This window comes from Bos mutus, chromosome 8 (assembly GCF_027580195.1).
Source record: "Bos mutus isolate GX-2022 chromosome 8, NWIPB_WYAK_1.1, whole genome shotgun sequence".
NCBI classification, from domain to species: Eukaryota; Metazoa; Chordata; class Mammalia; order Artiodactyla; family Bovidae; genus Bos; species Bos mutus.
In genome coordinates, this window is record NC_091624.1 from 50,864,199 (window position 1) to 50,876,332 (window position 12,134).

Here is a 12,134-nt window from a genome sequence, read left to right on the forward strand (position 1 = left end):
AAAAGATTCTACCCAGGGGTGAATCTCACAGACACAGTGAGCTAAAGAAGCCAAAGATAAGACAGTCCATATTGGATGATGATTCCATATTGGATGATTCCATTTAGACGAGGTTCAAGAACAGGTGAAACTGATGACAGTGACAGGAATCAGACACGGGTTGCCGCTGATGTGTGTGTTTCTTGGACGACAGTTGGACACTGAACACTTCCAGGGCCTTGGTGACAGGCAGATGGGCATATGGCTCAGACGGTTTTGGGGAAGACATCGGAAATACCAGCTCCCTTTCGAATCATGGTTTTCACAAGTGGACCAGGGCCCATCGTTGGCAGGACAGAGTCACAGCCAACAGGCCCACCCTGGTGCAGTCTGGCTTCTGCTTGCTTGCTCTGCTCCTGCACCCTCAGCTCCACCCTCACAGGTCATCAGCTAGGCTCCTTCCCTCCACCACTTTTGTGCATGTGTCCTTCCTGCCCAAGATGACCCTCCCGATTCTGTTCACCTGGAATTTGGTGAACAGAAGGGAAGGGAAGTCATTCCTCCGCCTCCAGGGATGTCATTAATCACACCCTTCACTTGCCACTAATTGTTTTTGCCATTAGACTGGATGCTCCTTTAGGGGCAGTGCTGCCTTTGTTGGCAATGCTGGGCATGGTGCCAGGCACTAGTAGAGGCTTTAAACAGTGTTTGTTATGGAACTGTGTTAGTTTAAAAGGAGAAGCAAAGAGTTTTAGACAAAAGTCTTTTGTTAAAGCCATCCATCTAGTCATAACAACATTTGAAACCAGGTAGAGAAACACGATTCAAATAACTCTGGGAAAGTCAATACCTGGGGGGTGGAGATCCACAGACAGAGGTATGGGCTGCCCCTGGCTCCAGGGTGCATGGCAGAAAGCTTCTGCAAAAGAGAGACAAGGATTTGATGCTGGGGTGGGGCACTGCTGGAGAAATGGAGTGAAGAGGTGGAGAAAGATGGTGAAAGTGGGGAGAAGGAACTGCAAGACAGTGGGAACTATGCACTGTGTCAAATGACACCTCCCTGCAGCCCTGAAACCCTCACTGAGGGTTCGTAGGCAAACTAACGAAATGCTTAATAGAAGTGTATTTGTGAATGTGGGAATATGTGCATGTAACACAAGTGTGTGCATATGTGAGTGTGTGAAAATGTATATATGTGTGTGAGCATGTGTGTGTCAGCTCACATGTGTGGGGATATGCATATCTGAGCATGTGCGGATGTATGCATGCATGAGGGGGAGTACGTGTGTGAGTGTACAAGAGTGAGAAAATGTGGGAGTGTGTGCATATGCTGAGAAGTGCTGTGGGTTTCCTGCTGGGATTTCTTCAGGAGTGAGGCTGAGGCAACATGAGGAAGTCCACTCTGCATCTCTCAGCAATCATGGTAAGCCCAGAGCATGGCCCTGGAGCCAAATATCTGAGGGGCCAGCAGCCCCCAGCTGAGAGATCTGAGTTGAGTATTTAATGAGTCACTAGTTGCCGTCAAGAAAGCTAATCTTGGTTCCTGGGCAGTTGCTGTTGTTCAGTCACTCAGTCTTGTCGACTCTGCAATGCTATGACTATAGCATGACAGGCTCCCCTGGCCTTCACAATCTCCTGGAGCTTGCTCAAACTCATGTCCATTGAATCAGTGATGCTATCCAACCATCCGGTCCTCTGTCATCTCCTTCTCCTTCTACCTTTAATGTTTCCCAGTTTCAGGGGCTTTTCTAATGAGTCAGCTTTTCGCATGAGATGGCCAAAGTACTGGAGCTTCAGCTTCAGCATCAGTCCTTCCAATGAATATTCAAGGTTGATTTCCTTTTGGATTGACTGGTTTGATTTCTTTGCAGTCCAAGGGACTCTCAGGAGTCTTCTCCAACCCTACAGTTCAAAATCACCAATTCTTCGGTGTTTAAGCTTTCTTTATAGTCCAACTCTCACATCCATACGTGACTACTGGAAAAGCCATAGCTTTGACTAGACAGACGTTTGTTTGCAAAATAATGTCTCTGCTTTTTAACATGCTATCTAGGTTGGTCATAACTTTTCTTCTAAGGAGCAAGTGTCTTTTAATTTCATGGCTTCAGTCACCATCTGCAGTGATTTTGGAGCCCAAGAAAATAAAGTCTTTCACTGTTTCCATTGTTTCCCCAACCATTTGCCATGAAATGATGGGACCAGATGCCATGACCTTAGGTTTTAGAACGTTGAGTTTCTGCCAGCTTTTTCACTCTCCTCTTTCATCTTCATCAAGAGGTTCTTTAGTTTCTCTTGGTTTCTGCCATAAGGGTAGTGTCATCTGCATACCTGAAGTTATTGATATTTCTCCCGGCAATCTTGATTCCAACCTGTGCTTCATCCAGCCCGGCATTTCTCATGATGTACTCTGCATATAAGTTAAATAAGCAGGGTGACAATATGTAGCCTTGACGTACTCCTTTCCCAATTTGGAATGAGCCCATTGTTCCATGTCTGGTTCTAACTGTTGTTTCTTGACCTGCATACAGGTTTCTCAGGAGGCGGGTAAGGTGGTTTGGTATTCCTATCTCTTGAAGAATTTTCCACAGTTTGTCATGATCTACACAGTCAAAGGCTTTACTTAGCGAAGTCAATGAAGCAGAAGTAGATGTTTTACTGGAATTCTCTTGCTTTTTCGATGATCCAGAGGATGCTGGCAATTTGATCTCTGGTTCCTCTGCCTTTTCTAAATCCAGCTTGAACATGTGGAAGTTCTCGGTTCACTTGTTGTTGAAGCCTAGCTTGGAGAATTTTGAGCATTACTTTGCTAGCATGTGAGATGAGTGCAACTGTGTGGTAGTTTGAACATTTTTGGCATTGCTTTTCTTTCAGATTGGAATGAAAATTGACCAATTCCAGTCATGGAGGCAGTGCTGAGTTCTCTGAATTTGCTGGCATATTGAGTGTAGCACTTTAACAGCATCATCTTTTAGGATTTGAAATAGCTCAACTGGAATTCCATCATCTCCACTAGCTTTGTTTGTAGTGATGCTTCCTAAGGCTCACTTGACTTTGCACTCTAGGATGCCTGGCTCTAGGTGAGTGATCACATCATCATGATTATCTGGGTCATTAAGATCTCTTTTACAAAGTTCTTCTGTGTATTCTTGCCACCTCTTTCTAATATCTTCTGCTTCTTCTGCTTTAGGTCCACATTGTTTCTGTCCTTTACTGAGCCCATCTTTGCATGAAATGTTCCCTTGGTATCTCTAATTTTCTTGAATAGATCTCTAGTCTTTCCCATTCTATTGTTTTCCTCTATTTCTTTGCACTGATCACTAAGGAAGGCTTTCTTATCTCTCCTTGCTATTCTTTGGAACTCTGGATTCAAATGGGTATATCTTTCCTTTTCTCCTTTGCCTTTCGCTTCTCTTCTTTTTCTCAGCTATTTGTAAGGCCTCCTCAGACAGCCATCTTGCCTTTTGCTCTTTTTTTCTTGGGGATGGTTTTCATCATTGCCTCCTGTACAACGTTATGAACCTCCATCCTTGTGTTTTTCAGGTACTCTGTCTATCAGGTCTAATCCCTTGAATCTATTTGTCACTTCCACTGTATAATCATAAGGGTTTGATTTAGGTCATATCTGAATGGTCTAGTGTCTTTCCCTACTTTCTTCAATTTAAGTCTGAATTTGGCAATAAGGAGAGTGAAAAAGCTGGCTTAAAGCTCAACATTCAAAAAACAAAGATCATGGCATCTGGTCCCATTACTCCATGGCAAATAGATGGAGAAACAATGGAAACAGTGACAGATTTTATTTTCTTGGGCTCCAAAACCACTGCAGATGGTGACCGCAGCCATGAAATTAAAAGACACTTGCTCCTTGAAAGAAAAATTATGACCAACCTAGACAGCATATTAAAAAGCAGAGACATTACTTTGCCTACAAAGGTCTATTTCGTCAAGGCTATGGTTTTTCCAGTAGTTATGTATGGATGTGAGAGTTGGACTATAAAGAAAGCTGAGCACTGAAGAATTGATGCTTTTGAACTGTGGTATTGGAGAAGACCCTTAAGAGTCCCTTGAACAGCAAGGAGACCCAAACAGCCCATTCTAAAGGAAATCAGTCCTGAATATTCATTGGAAGGACTGATGCTGAAGCTGAAGCTCCAATACTTTGGCCACCTGATGTGAAGAACTGACTCACTGGAAAAGACCCGATGCCGGGAAAGATTGAAGGCGGGAGGAGAAGGGGACAACAGAGGATGAGATGGTTGGATGGCATCGCCAACTCAATGGACATGAGTTTCAGTAAACTCTGGGAGTTGGTGATGGTCAGGGAGGCCTGGCATGCTGCATCCATGGAGTTGCAAAGAGTCGTATAGGACTGAATGACTGAACTGAATTTGGCAATAAGGAGTTCATGATCTGAGCCACAGTCAGCTCCCGGTCTTGTTTTTGCTGACTGTATAGAGCTTCTCCATCTTCAGCTGCAAAGAATATAATCAATATGATTTTGTATTGACCATCTGGTGATGTTCATGTGTAGAGCCTTCTCATGTGGTTGGAAGAGGGTGTTTGCTATGACCAGTGTGTTCTCTTGGCAAAACTCCATTAGCTTTTGCTCTGCTTCATTCTGTACTCCCTGGCCAAATTTGCCTGTTACTCCAGGTATCTCTTGACTTCCTACTTTTGCATTCCAGTCCCCTATGATGAAAAGAACATCTTTTTTTGGGTGTTAGTTCTATAACATCATGTAGGTCTTCATAGAACTGCTCAACTTCAGCCTCTTTGGCATGAGTGGTTGGGGCATAGACTTGGATTACTTTGATAATGAATGGCTTGTGTTGGAAACAAACAGAGATCAGTCTGTCATTTTTGAGACTGCACCCAAGTATTCTGGACTCTCTTGTTGACTCGGAGGGCTACTCCATTTCTTCTAAGAGATTCTTGCCCACAGTAGTAGATATAATGGTCATCTGAATTAAATTCACCCATTCTGGCCCATTTTAGTTCACTGATTCCCTAAGAAGAAATGAAGTAGCCTTCATAGTCAACAAAAGAGTCTAAAATACAGTACTTGGGTGCAATCTCAAAAACGACAGAATGATCTCTGTTCGTTTCCAAGGCAAACCATTCGATATCACAGTAATCCAAGTGTATGCCCTGACCAGTAATGCTAAAGAAGTTGAAGTTGAACAGTGCTATGAATACCTATAAGACTTTCTAGAACTAACACCCAAAAAAAGATGTCCTTTTCATTACAGGGGACTGGAATGCAAAAGTAGGAAGTAAAGAGATACCTGGAGTAACAGGCAAATTTGGCCTTGGAGTACAGAATGAAGCAGAGCAAAGGCTAATAGCATTTTGCCAAGAGAATGCATTGGTCATAGCAAACACCCTCTTCCAACAACATAAGAGAAGACTCTACACATGAAAATCACCAGATGGTCAATACCAAAATCAGACTGATTATATTCTTTGCAGCCAAAGATGGAGAAGCTCTATACAGTCAGCAAAACCAAGACTGGGAGCTGACTGTGGCTCAGATCATGATATTGCCAAATTCAGACTTAAATTGAAGAAAGTAGGGAAAACCACTAGGCCATTCAGATATGACCTAAATCAAATCCCTTATGATTATACAGTGGAAGTGACAAATAGATTCAAGGGATTAGATCTGATAGACAGAGTGCCTGAAGAACTATGGACAGAGGTTCATAACATTGTACAAGAGGCAGTGATGAAAACAATCCCCAAGAAAAAGAAGTACAAACAGTAAAATGGCTGTCTGAGGAGGCCTTACAAATAGCTGAGAAAAAGAAGAGAAGTGAAAGGCAAAGAAGAAAAGGAAAGATATATCCATCTGAATGCAGAGTTCCAAAGAATAGCAAGGAGAGATAAGAAAGCCTTCCTCAGCGATCAATGCAAAGAAATAGAGGAAAACAACAGAATGGGAAAGATGAGAGATTTCTTTTAAAAAATTAGAGATACCAAGGGAACATTTCATGAAAAGATGGGCTCAATAAAGGACAGAAATGGTATGGACCTAACAGAAGCAAAAGATATTACTAAGAGGTGGCAAGAATACACAGAAGAACTTCGCAAAAGAGATCTTAAGGACCCAGATAATCATGATGGTGTGATCACTCACCTAGAGCCAGACATCCTGGAATGTGAAGTCAAGTGGGCCTTAGGAAGCATCAGTATGGACAAAGCTAGTGGAGGTGATGGAATTCCAGTTGAGCTATTTCAAATCCTGAAAGATGATGCTGTGAAAGTGCTGCACTCAATATGCCAGCAAATTTTGAAAACTCAGCAGTGGCCACAGGATTGGAAAATGTCAGTTTTCATTGAAATCCCAAAGAAAGGCAACGATAAAGAATGCTCAAACTACCACACAATTGCGCTTATCTCACACGCTAGCAAAGTGGTGCTCAAAATTCTCCAAGCCAGGCTTCAATAGAATGTGAATTGTGAACTTCCAGATGTTCAAGCTGGATTTAGAAAAGGCAGAGGAACCAGAGATCAAATTGCCAACATCCGATGGATCATTGAAAAAGCAAGAGAGGTCCAGAAAAACATCTACTTCTGCTTTATTGACTATGCCAAAGCCTTTGACTGTGTGGTCACGACAAACTGGAAAATTCTTCAAGAGATGGGGCTACCAGACCACCTGACCTGCCTTTTGAGAAACCTGTATGTAGGACAAGAAGCAACAGTTAGAACTGGACCTGTAACAACAGATGGGCTCCAGATCAGGAAAGGAGTACGTCAAGGCTGTATATTTTCACTCTGCTTATTTAACTTCTATGCAGAGTACATCATGAGAAATGCTGAGCTGGAAGTAGCACAAGCTGGAATCAAGATTTCTGGGAGAAATATCAATAACCTCAAATATGTAGATGACACCACCCTTATGGCAGAAAACGAAGAAGAACTAAAGAGCCTCCTGATGAAAGTAAAAGAGAGTGAAAAACTGGCTTAAAAAAAAACTTAATTCAGAAAACTAAGATCATGGCAACTGGTCCCATCACTTCATGGCAAATAGATGGGGAAACAATGGAAACAGTGACAGACTTTATTTTGGGGGCTCCAAAATCACTGCAGATGGTGACTGCAGCCATGAAATTAAAAGACACTTGCTCCTTGGAAGAAAAATTATGACCAACCTAGCAGCATATTAAAAAGCAGAGACATTCTTTGTCAACAAAGGTCTGTCTAGTCAAAGGTATGGTTTTTCCAGTAGTCATGTATGGATGTGAGAGTTGGACTATAAAGAAGGCTGTGCGCTGAAGAATTGATGCTTTTGAACTGTGGTGTTGGAGAAGACTCTTGAGAGTCCCTTGGACAGCAAAGAGATCCAAACAGTCCATCCGAAAGGAAATCCGTCCTGGATATTCATTTGAAGGACTGATGCTGAAACTGAAACTGCAATACTTCGGACCCCATATGTAAAGAACTGACTCATTGGAAAAGACCCTGATGCTGAGAAAGATTGAAGGCAGGAGGAGAGGGGGATGTCAGAGGATGAGATGGTTGGATAGCATCATCGACTCAAGGGACATGAGTTTCAGTAAACTCTGGGAGTTGGTGATGGACAGGGAGGCCTGGCGTGCTGCAGTCCATGGGGTCACAAAAAGTCGGATATGACTGAACAGCTGAACTGAACTGATTCCTAAAGTGTCGATGTTCACTCTTGATATCTCCTGTTTGACCACTTCCAATTTACCTTGATTCATGGACCTAACATTCCAAGTTCCTATGCAATATTGTTCTTAACAGCATCAGACAATACTTTCACCACCAGACACATCCACAGCTGGTTGTTTCCACTTTGGCTCAGCCTCTTCATTCCTTCTGGAGCTACTTCTCCACTCTTCTCCAGTAGCATATTGGGCACCTACCAACCTGGGAAGTTCATCTTTCAGTGTCATTTTCATACTGCTCATGGGGTTCTCAAGGCGAGAATGCTGAAGTGGTTTGGCATTCCCTTCTCGAGTGGACCATGTTTTGGAACCCTATGTGGAAGACTGAAGCCTCTTGAGACTCCAGGGGAAAGGTGACCCTGAGTGATTGGCAATGACAGCCCTGGCTCTGACTGGGATGGTGGCAGCCTGTACCCTGGCCTCCAATGGCACCAAGCGAAGGGCTTGGCTTTGGAATACAAAGATGAATTCTTTGTGTCAGTTACTGACACAGTAACTGTCCTCGTGGGGCTCCCAGTCTTCTGAGGGAGACTGAAGGAATAAATAGACAACTGAAAGTAGATATGGGCCACATGAGGTTGAGAGGCACGGTTGGGAGAGACACTGCTAGTGCCTCGAGCCAAACGGGAGGTTTCCTTGTGGAATTTCTGACTGGGCTGACAGGATTGGAGAAGTAAAGGAAGGAGGGCATTTCCAGCAGGAGATGTAGCATGAGCAAATTCTCACAAGAATGAAAATATGGGGGTATCTGGGGGCAGAACAAAAGGGGGAGTGACAGGAGGTGAGCAGGGCAGAGAGTCGGGAGCTGAGGGCAGGGGAAGCAGGGGCCCCTGGGAATGCTGTCCCTAGGAGCTAGTCCCTACCAGGTTTACCTCAGTCAGGCACAAAGGAGACTGGCTGTCAGCCCAGCGGACACCTCCACACGGAGCCCACACCCCAGCACATCCCTCCCTGAACAACAGCAGCCATCTCTGTTTCCATTTTCTTGGAACAAGACCGTGGGAACCAAACCCATGGATCCTGCTGTTGTACATGCCATGAGCTGCTGCAGGTGTGGGACAAAAAGCCACAGACAATTTGCATGGGATAGAGAGCACATTTTCAGTTTCCCTCTCTCACAAATTGTAAATTTCACTTTCACAGCCCTTCTTTCCTCATGACAACCACACTGGTTTCTCCTCAGCACCTCAGGAGTCTATTGTCACAGAGATACTCCAGCTTTTCTGTGTGGTGTTTTTGCCTCACCAGGCTCCAGGGATCCAGAAAGCTCAACATTGTCTTTGAGCTGCTCTAAGCCTCCTCCCCTGCTCTAAGCCTCCTCCAAATTCTGGCCCCGTGGCCCATCCTGGCTCATGGAGACAGTCCCACATGGGGAGGCAGGGACTGGGCTCTGCTCCTAACTCTGCAGGATATGAAGCACTCTATGGGTTTCCCCTTATGTACTGCAGAGGGATCTAGACTTAATAACTTCTGAAGGTCATTCAACTTGTAGAATGGTGACTTTTTGATCTTGACAGTATCCTTGTCATGGAAACCCTGAGATGATCTTTTATAGCAAGTGTCTGGACTTCTGCTGGCCCATGATGGTCTGGGAACTTGAAGTCTTTCCGGTGTCTTCCTTGTATTCTCTGGATCTGCTGCTGTTTCCCTCTCCTTTCTAATTTTCTCCCTGTCCTTTGGTCTAGTTCCTGTATCCTCATGTTCATTTGTTCCATGGCTCGTGATAATGACTCTGTGGGGAGGGGTTACTTAGGAGATACCCAGATTACTGTGCTAAAAGAGTTTCTGCCTGGGAGGAAGGTCTTTTTTCCCACCCACCCTCTGGCTCCATGCCACAGCCCAGCCCATGGCCATTCCCAGAACATCTTGCAAACTGCTGCCATCTGAGCAGAGGATGCCCAGAGGTTGTTGAGTTTCAAAATTTAAACACTAAACATGTTTTTCGCTCATGCCTAATATGCTCATGTTTTCAGATGCTTTCTGTTTTCTGTTGACAAGGTGTGGCACAGAAAGACAGGGAGGGCTGAGGGAAAGGGTCCCAAAGCTTAGGCTCAGCTCTATCTCTGACTTGAGGTACGACCACGGGCACACCTCTTCCCTGTCTGGTCTCGGATTCCCCATCTGTAAAGTGGGGGTGAAATCGAGTGGGCCAGAGTGGACTAAACAATCATTTAGGCCTTTGAAGCTCTGAGCAGAACTTCAAGAATCCAGCCCTATCCAAGACCTCTCCATCCCTTGCGAGATGGTGCTACATATATAGCCTGGGTTGTTGTTGGTAAGGGAAGCCTCCTGAGAACACAAGGACCTTCTGGAGCACAAACAGGCAGGCTGCAGAGGCCAAGTCTGTGGTGGGTTGGCAGGGGAATCCACAGTGACCCAGGAAGCCAGTGTTAATTGAGGCAATGAAACCAGAAAACTCCCCTGAGCAGCTAACACAAGAGGGTTGCCATGCAAATCACCAGGAAGTGATGATTAATTGGGTGTAGGCACAGAGGAGAGGTGGTTGGTGACCCATGACTTGTCCAGGACGAAGGTGGATCCCCTGGGCCCCTTAAGGCTCCATGGGGGATAGGCGTGGAGGATAAGGTGGGGTGTGAAAGGAGGCTGAGGCAGAGGTGAATCTGACAAGCTCCCCTCCCAGAAAGATCAACCAGGCGAAGCTGGCTGGGGAGAGGGGGCTGGTGGAGGAAGGGTGAGAAAGATATGCAGATGGTTTCCATTTAGGGGAGGTTCCATGTTCTGCCCCAGCCCCTGATGCCTCACTTTGGGGTAGGGGAGGGGTATAGAGAGGAGGAAGAAGCAGGGACTTTTCTGAGCAACATTTTTAGCATCTAGAGTTATCAGAATCTGTTGACCCTCCATGGGGGCTTTCTCCTGGCGCCTGGGCCCACTCTCAGGAGATGCTTAAATCTCCTCTGGTTGCTTACCTCACAAGCCCACTTCATCCCAGGTGGTCTGTCTCACTGTTGGAAACTCCAGTCAGGAAGGGCTTCTTGGCACCAAGTCGAAGTCTGCATATCTGGCTGCATCAGCATTTGGCACAATATATTCCACAGAGATTCAGCTTGGTTCCGGTATGCAGAAAGTTTTATGCAAGAAGCAGGAATAAATAACGTAAAATTATTACTAAGGTACAGAAGTCATCTGGCAGATCTGGTACCATGTTCTAGGGACTAAGGTTTTACAAGACCACTGAGCTGGGTAATTCTGTACGTCCACTTAGCTAGGCAATGAGGCACCCAGTTATTTAATCAAATACCGGTCTACATGTTGCTGGGAATGTGATCTATAGATGTGATTAGCATCTACAACAAATGGACTTTCAGTAAAGGAGATTACCCTCCATAATGTGGGAAGGATTCATCTAATTAGCTGAAGATCTTAAGGGCAAAAAATTGAGGTTTCCTGAAGAAGAAGGAATTCTGCTTCAAAACTCTAAGATAGAAATCCTGCCTGAGTTTCCAGCCTGCTGGCCTGCCCTACAGATTTTATACTTGCTGGTCCCAACAACTGTGTGGTCTTACATTAAAAAAAAAATGGTTTTATTTCTCTGGAGAACCCTGATGCAACCACCCATTACCTGTCTGTGTAAAGGCAGATAAAGAATACTTAATTCCATAGAAGAGCAATGTCTGAAAGGACTAATATTATAAAAGTGCTAACTTATGTGGTGCTGTGTTAATCTAAATCCATGTCGGAGGGTGCCATCCATTAGATACTTTAATTCTTACAATAAAAAGGGTATTCTTTCCATTTTTGTGGATGAGGAAAATGAAACACAGAGGACCACACTTCTTGGCCTGAAATGTGGAGTCTTTAGTGATCTTGATCCAATTACCTCCCTCTACTCCCTTTCATATCGTCCATTCAGTTCAGTTCAGTCGTTCAGTTGTGTCCAACTCTTTGCGACCCCATGAATCACAGCACGCCAGGCCTCCCTGTCCATCACCAACTCCCAGAGTTCACTCAAACTCGCGTCCATCAAGTCGGTGATGCCACCCAGCCGTCTCATTCTCTGTCGTCCCTTCTCCTCCTGCCATGGTCAAGGCAAATGGACTAGGCCCTCTTAAGTGTGCTCTGGATTTTCCTATATACCAGCTATTGCCTATACCTGGAATTCTTCTGAAACGTTATTTCCTTTTATCCTACATGTCAAAGTCTTCTCTCTGCTCCAAGGGCCAGTTCTAAGGTCACTTCCTCTGGTTCTGAAGTCTTCCTGGGCCCCTACCATCACTGATCCTGAAAGTGACCCCTTCCTGCACAGTCTCACATCTGGGCTTCTCTCCAACTTGAGCTACTGCTGTCTGTTTCAGGGTTTCTCTCTCCTCCAATCAAAACGAAAGCTCTCTGAAGGCAGGAAAACAAGTCTGATGGATTACAACTGAGGACAGTCCTGAAACCCAGGAGATTTCTTTCTAAAACAGGGAACTTTGAGATACTTCTCTTAGTAGGTGTCTGTGTGGTTGT

At 44.8% G+C, this 12,134-nt stretch overlaps 1 long non-coding RNA gene across 3 annotated transcripts in view; it reads right to left on the minus strand.

Annotated features, from left to right (window-relative positions):
* Positions 1 to 12,134, minus strand: part of LOC102267956 (uncharacterized) — a 46,993-nt gene that overhangs the window by 32,508 nt on the left and 2,351 nt on the right. For 2 of the 3 annotated variants that reach the window (XR_011465121.1, XR_011465119.1), the window contains exon 2: positions 10,595 to 10,731. This is a non-coding gene — a long non-coding RNA (uncharacterized lncRNA). Of the gene's footprint in view, positions 1 to 829; positions 899 to 10,594; positions 10,732 to 12,134 lie in introns of all 3 variants that reach the window. The other variant, XR_011465118.1, reaches the window with a different exon arrangement.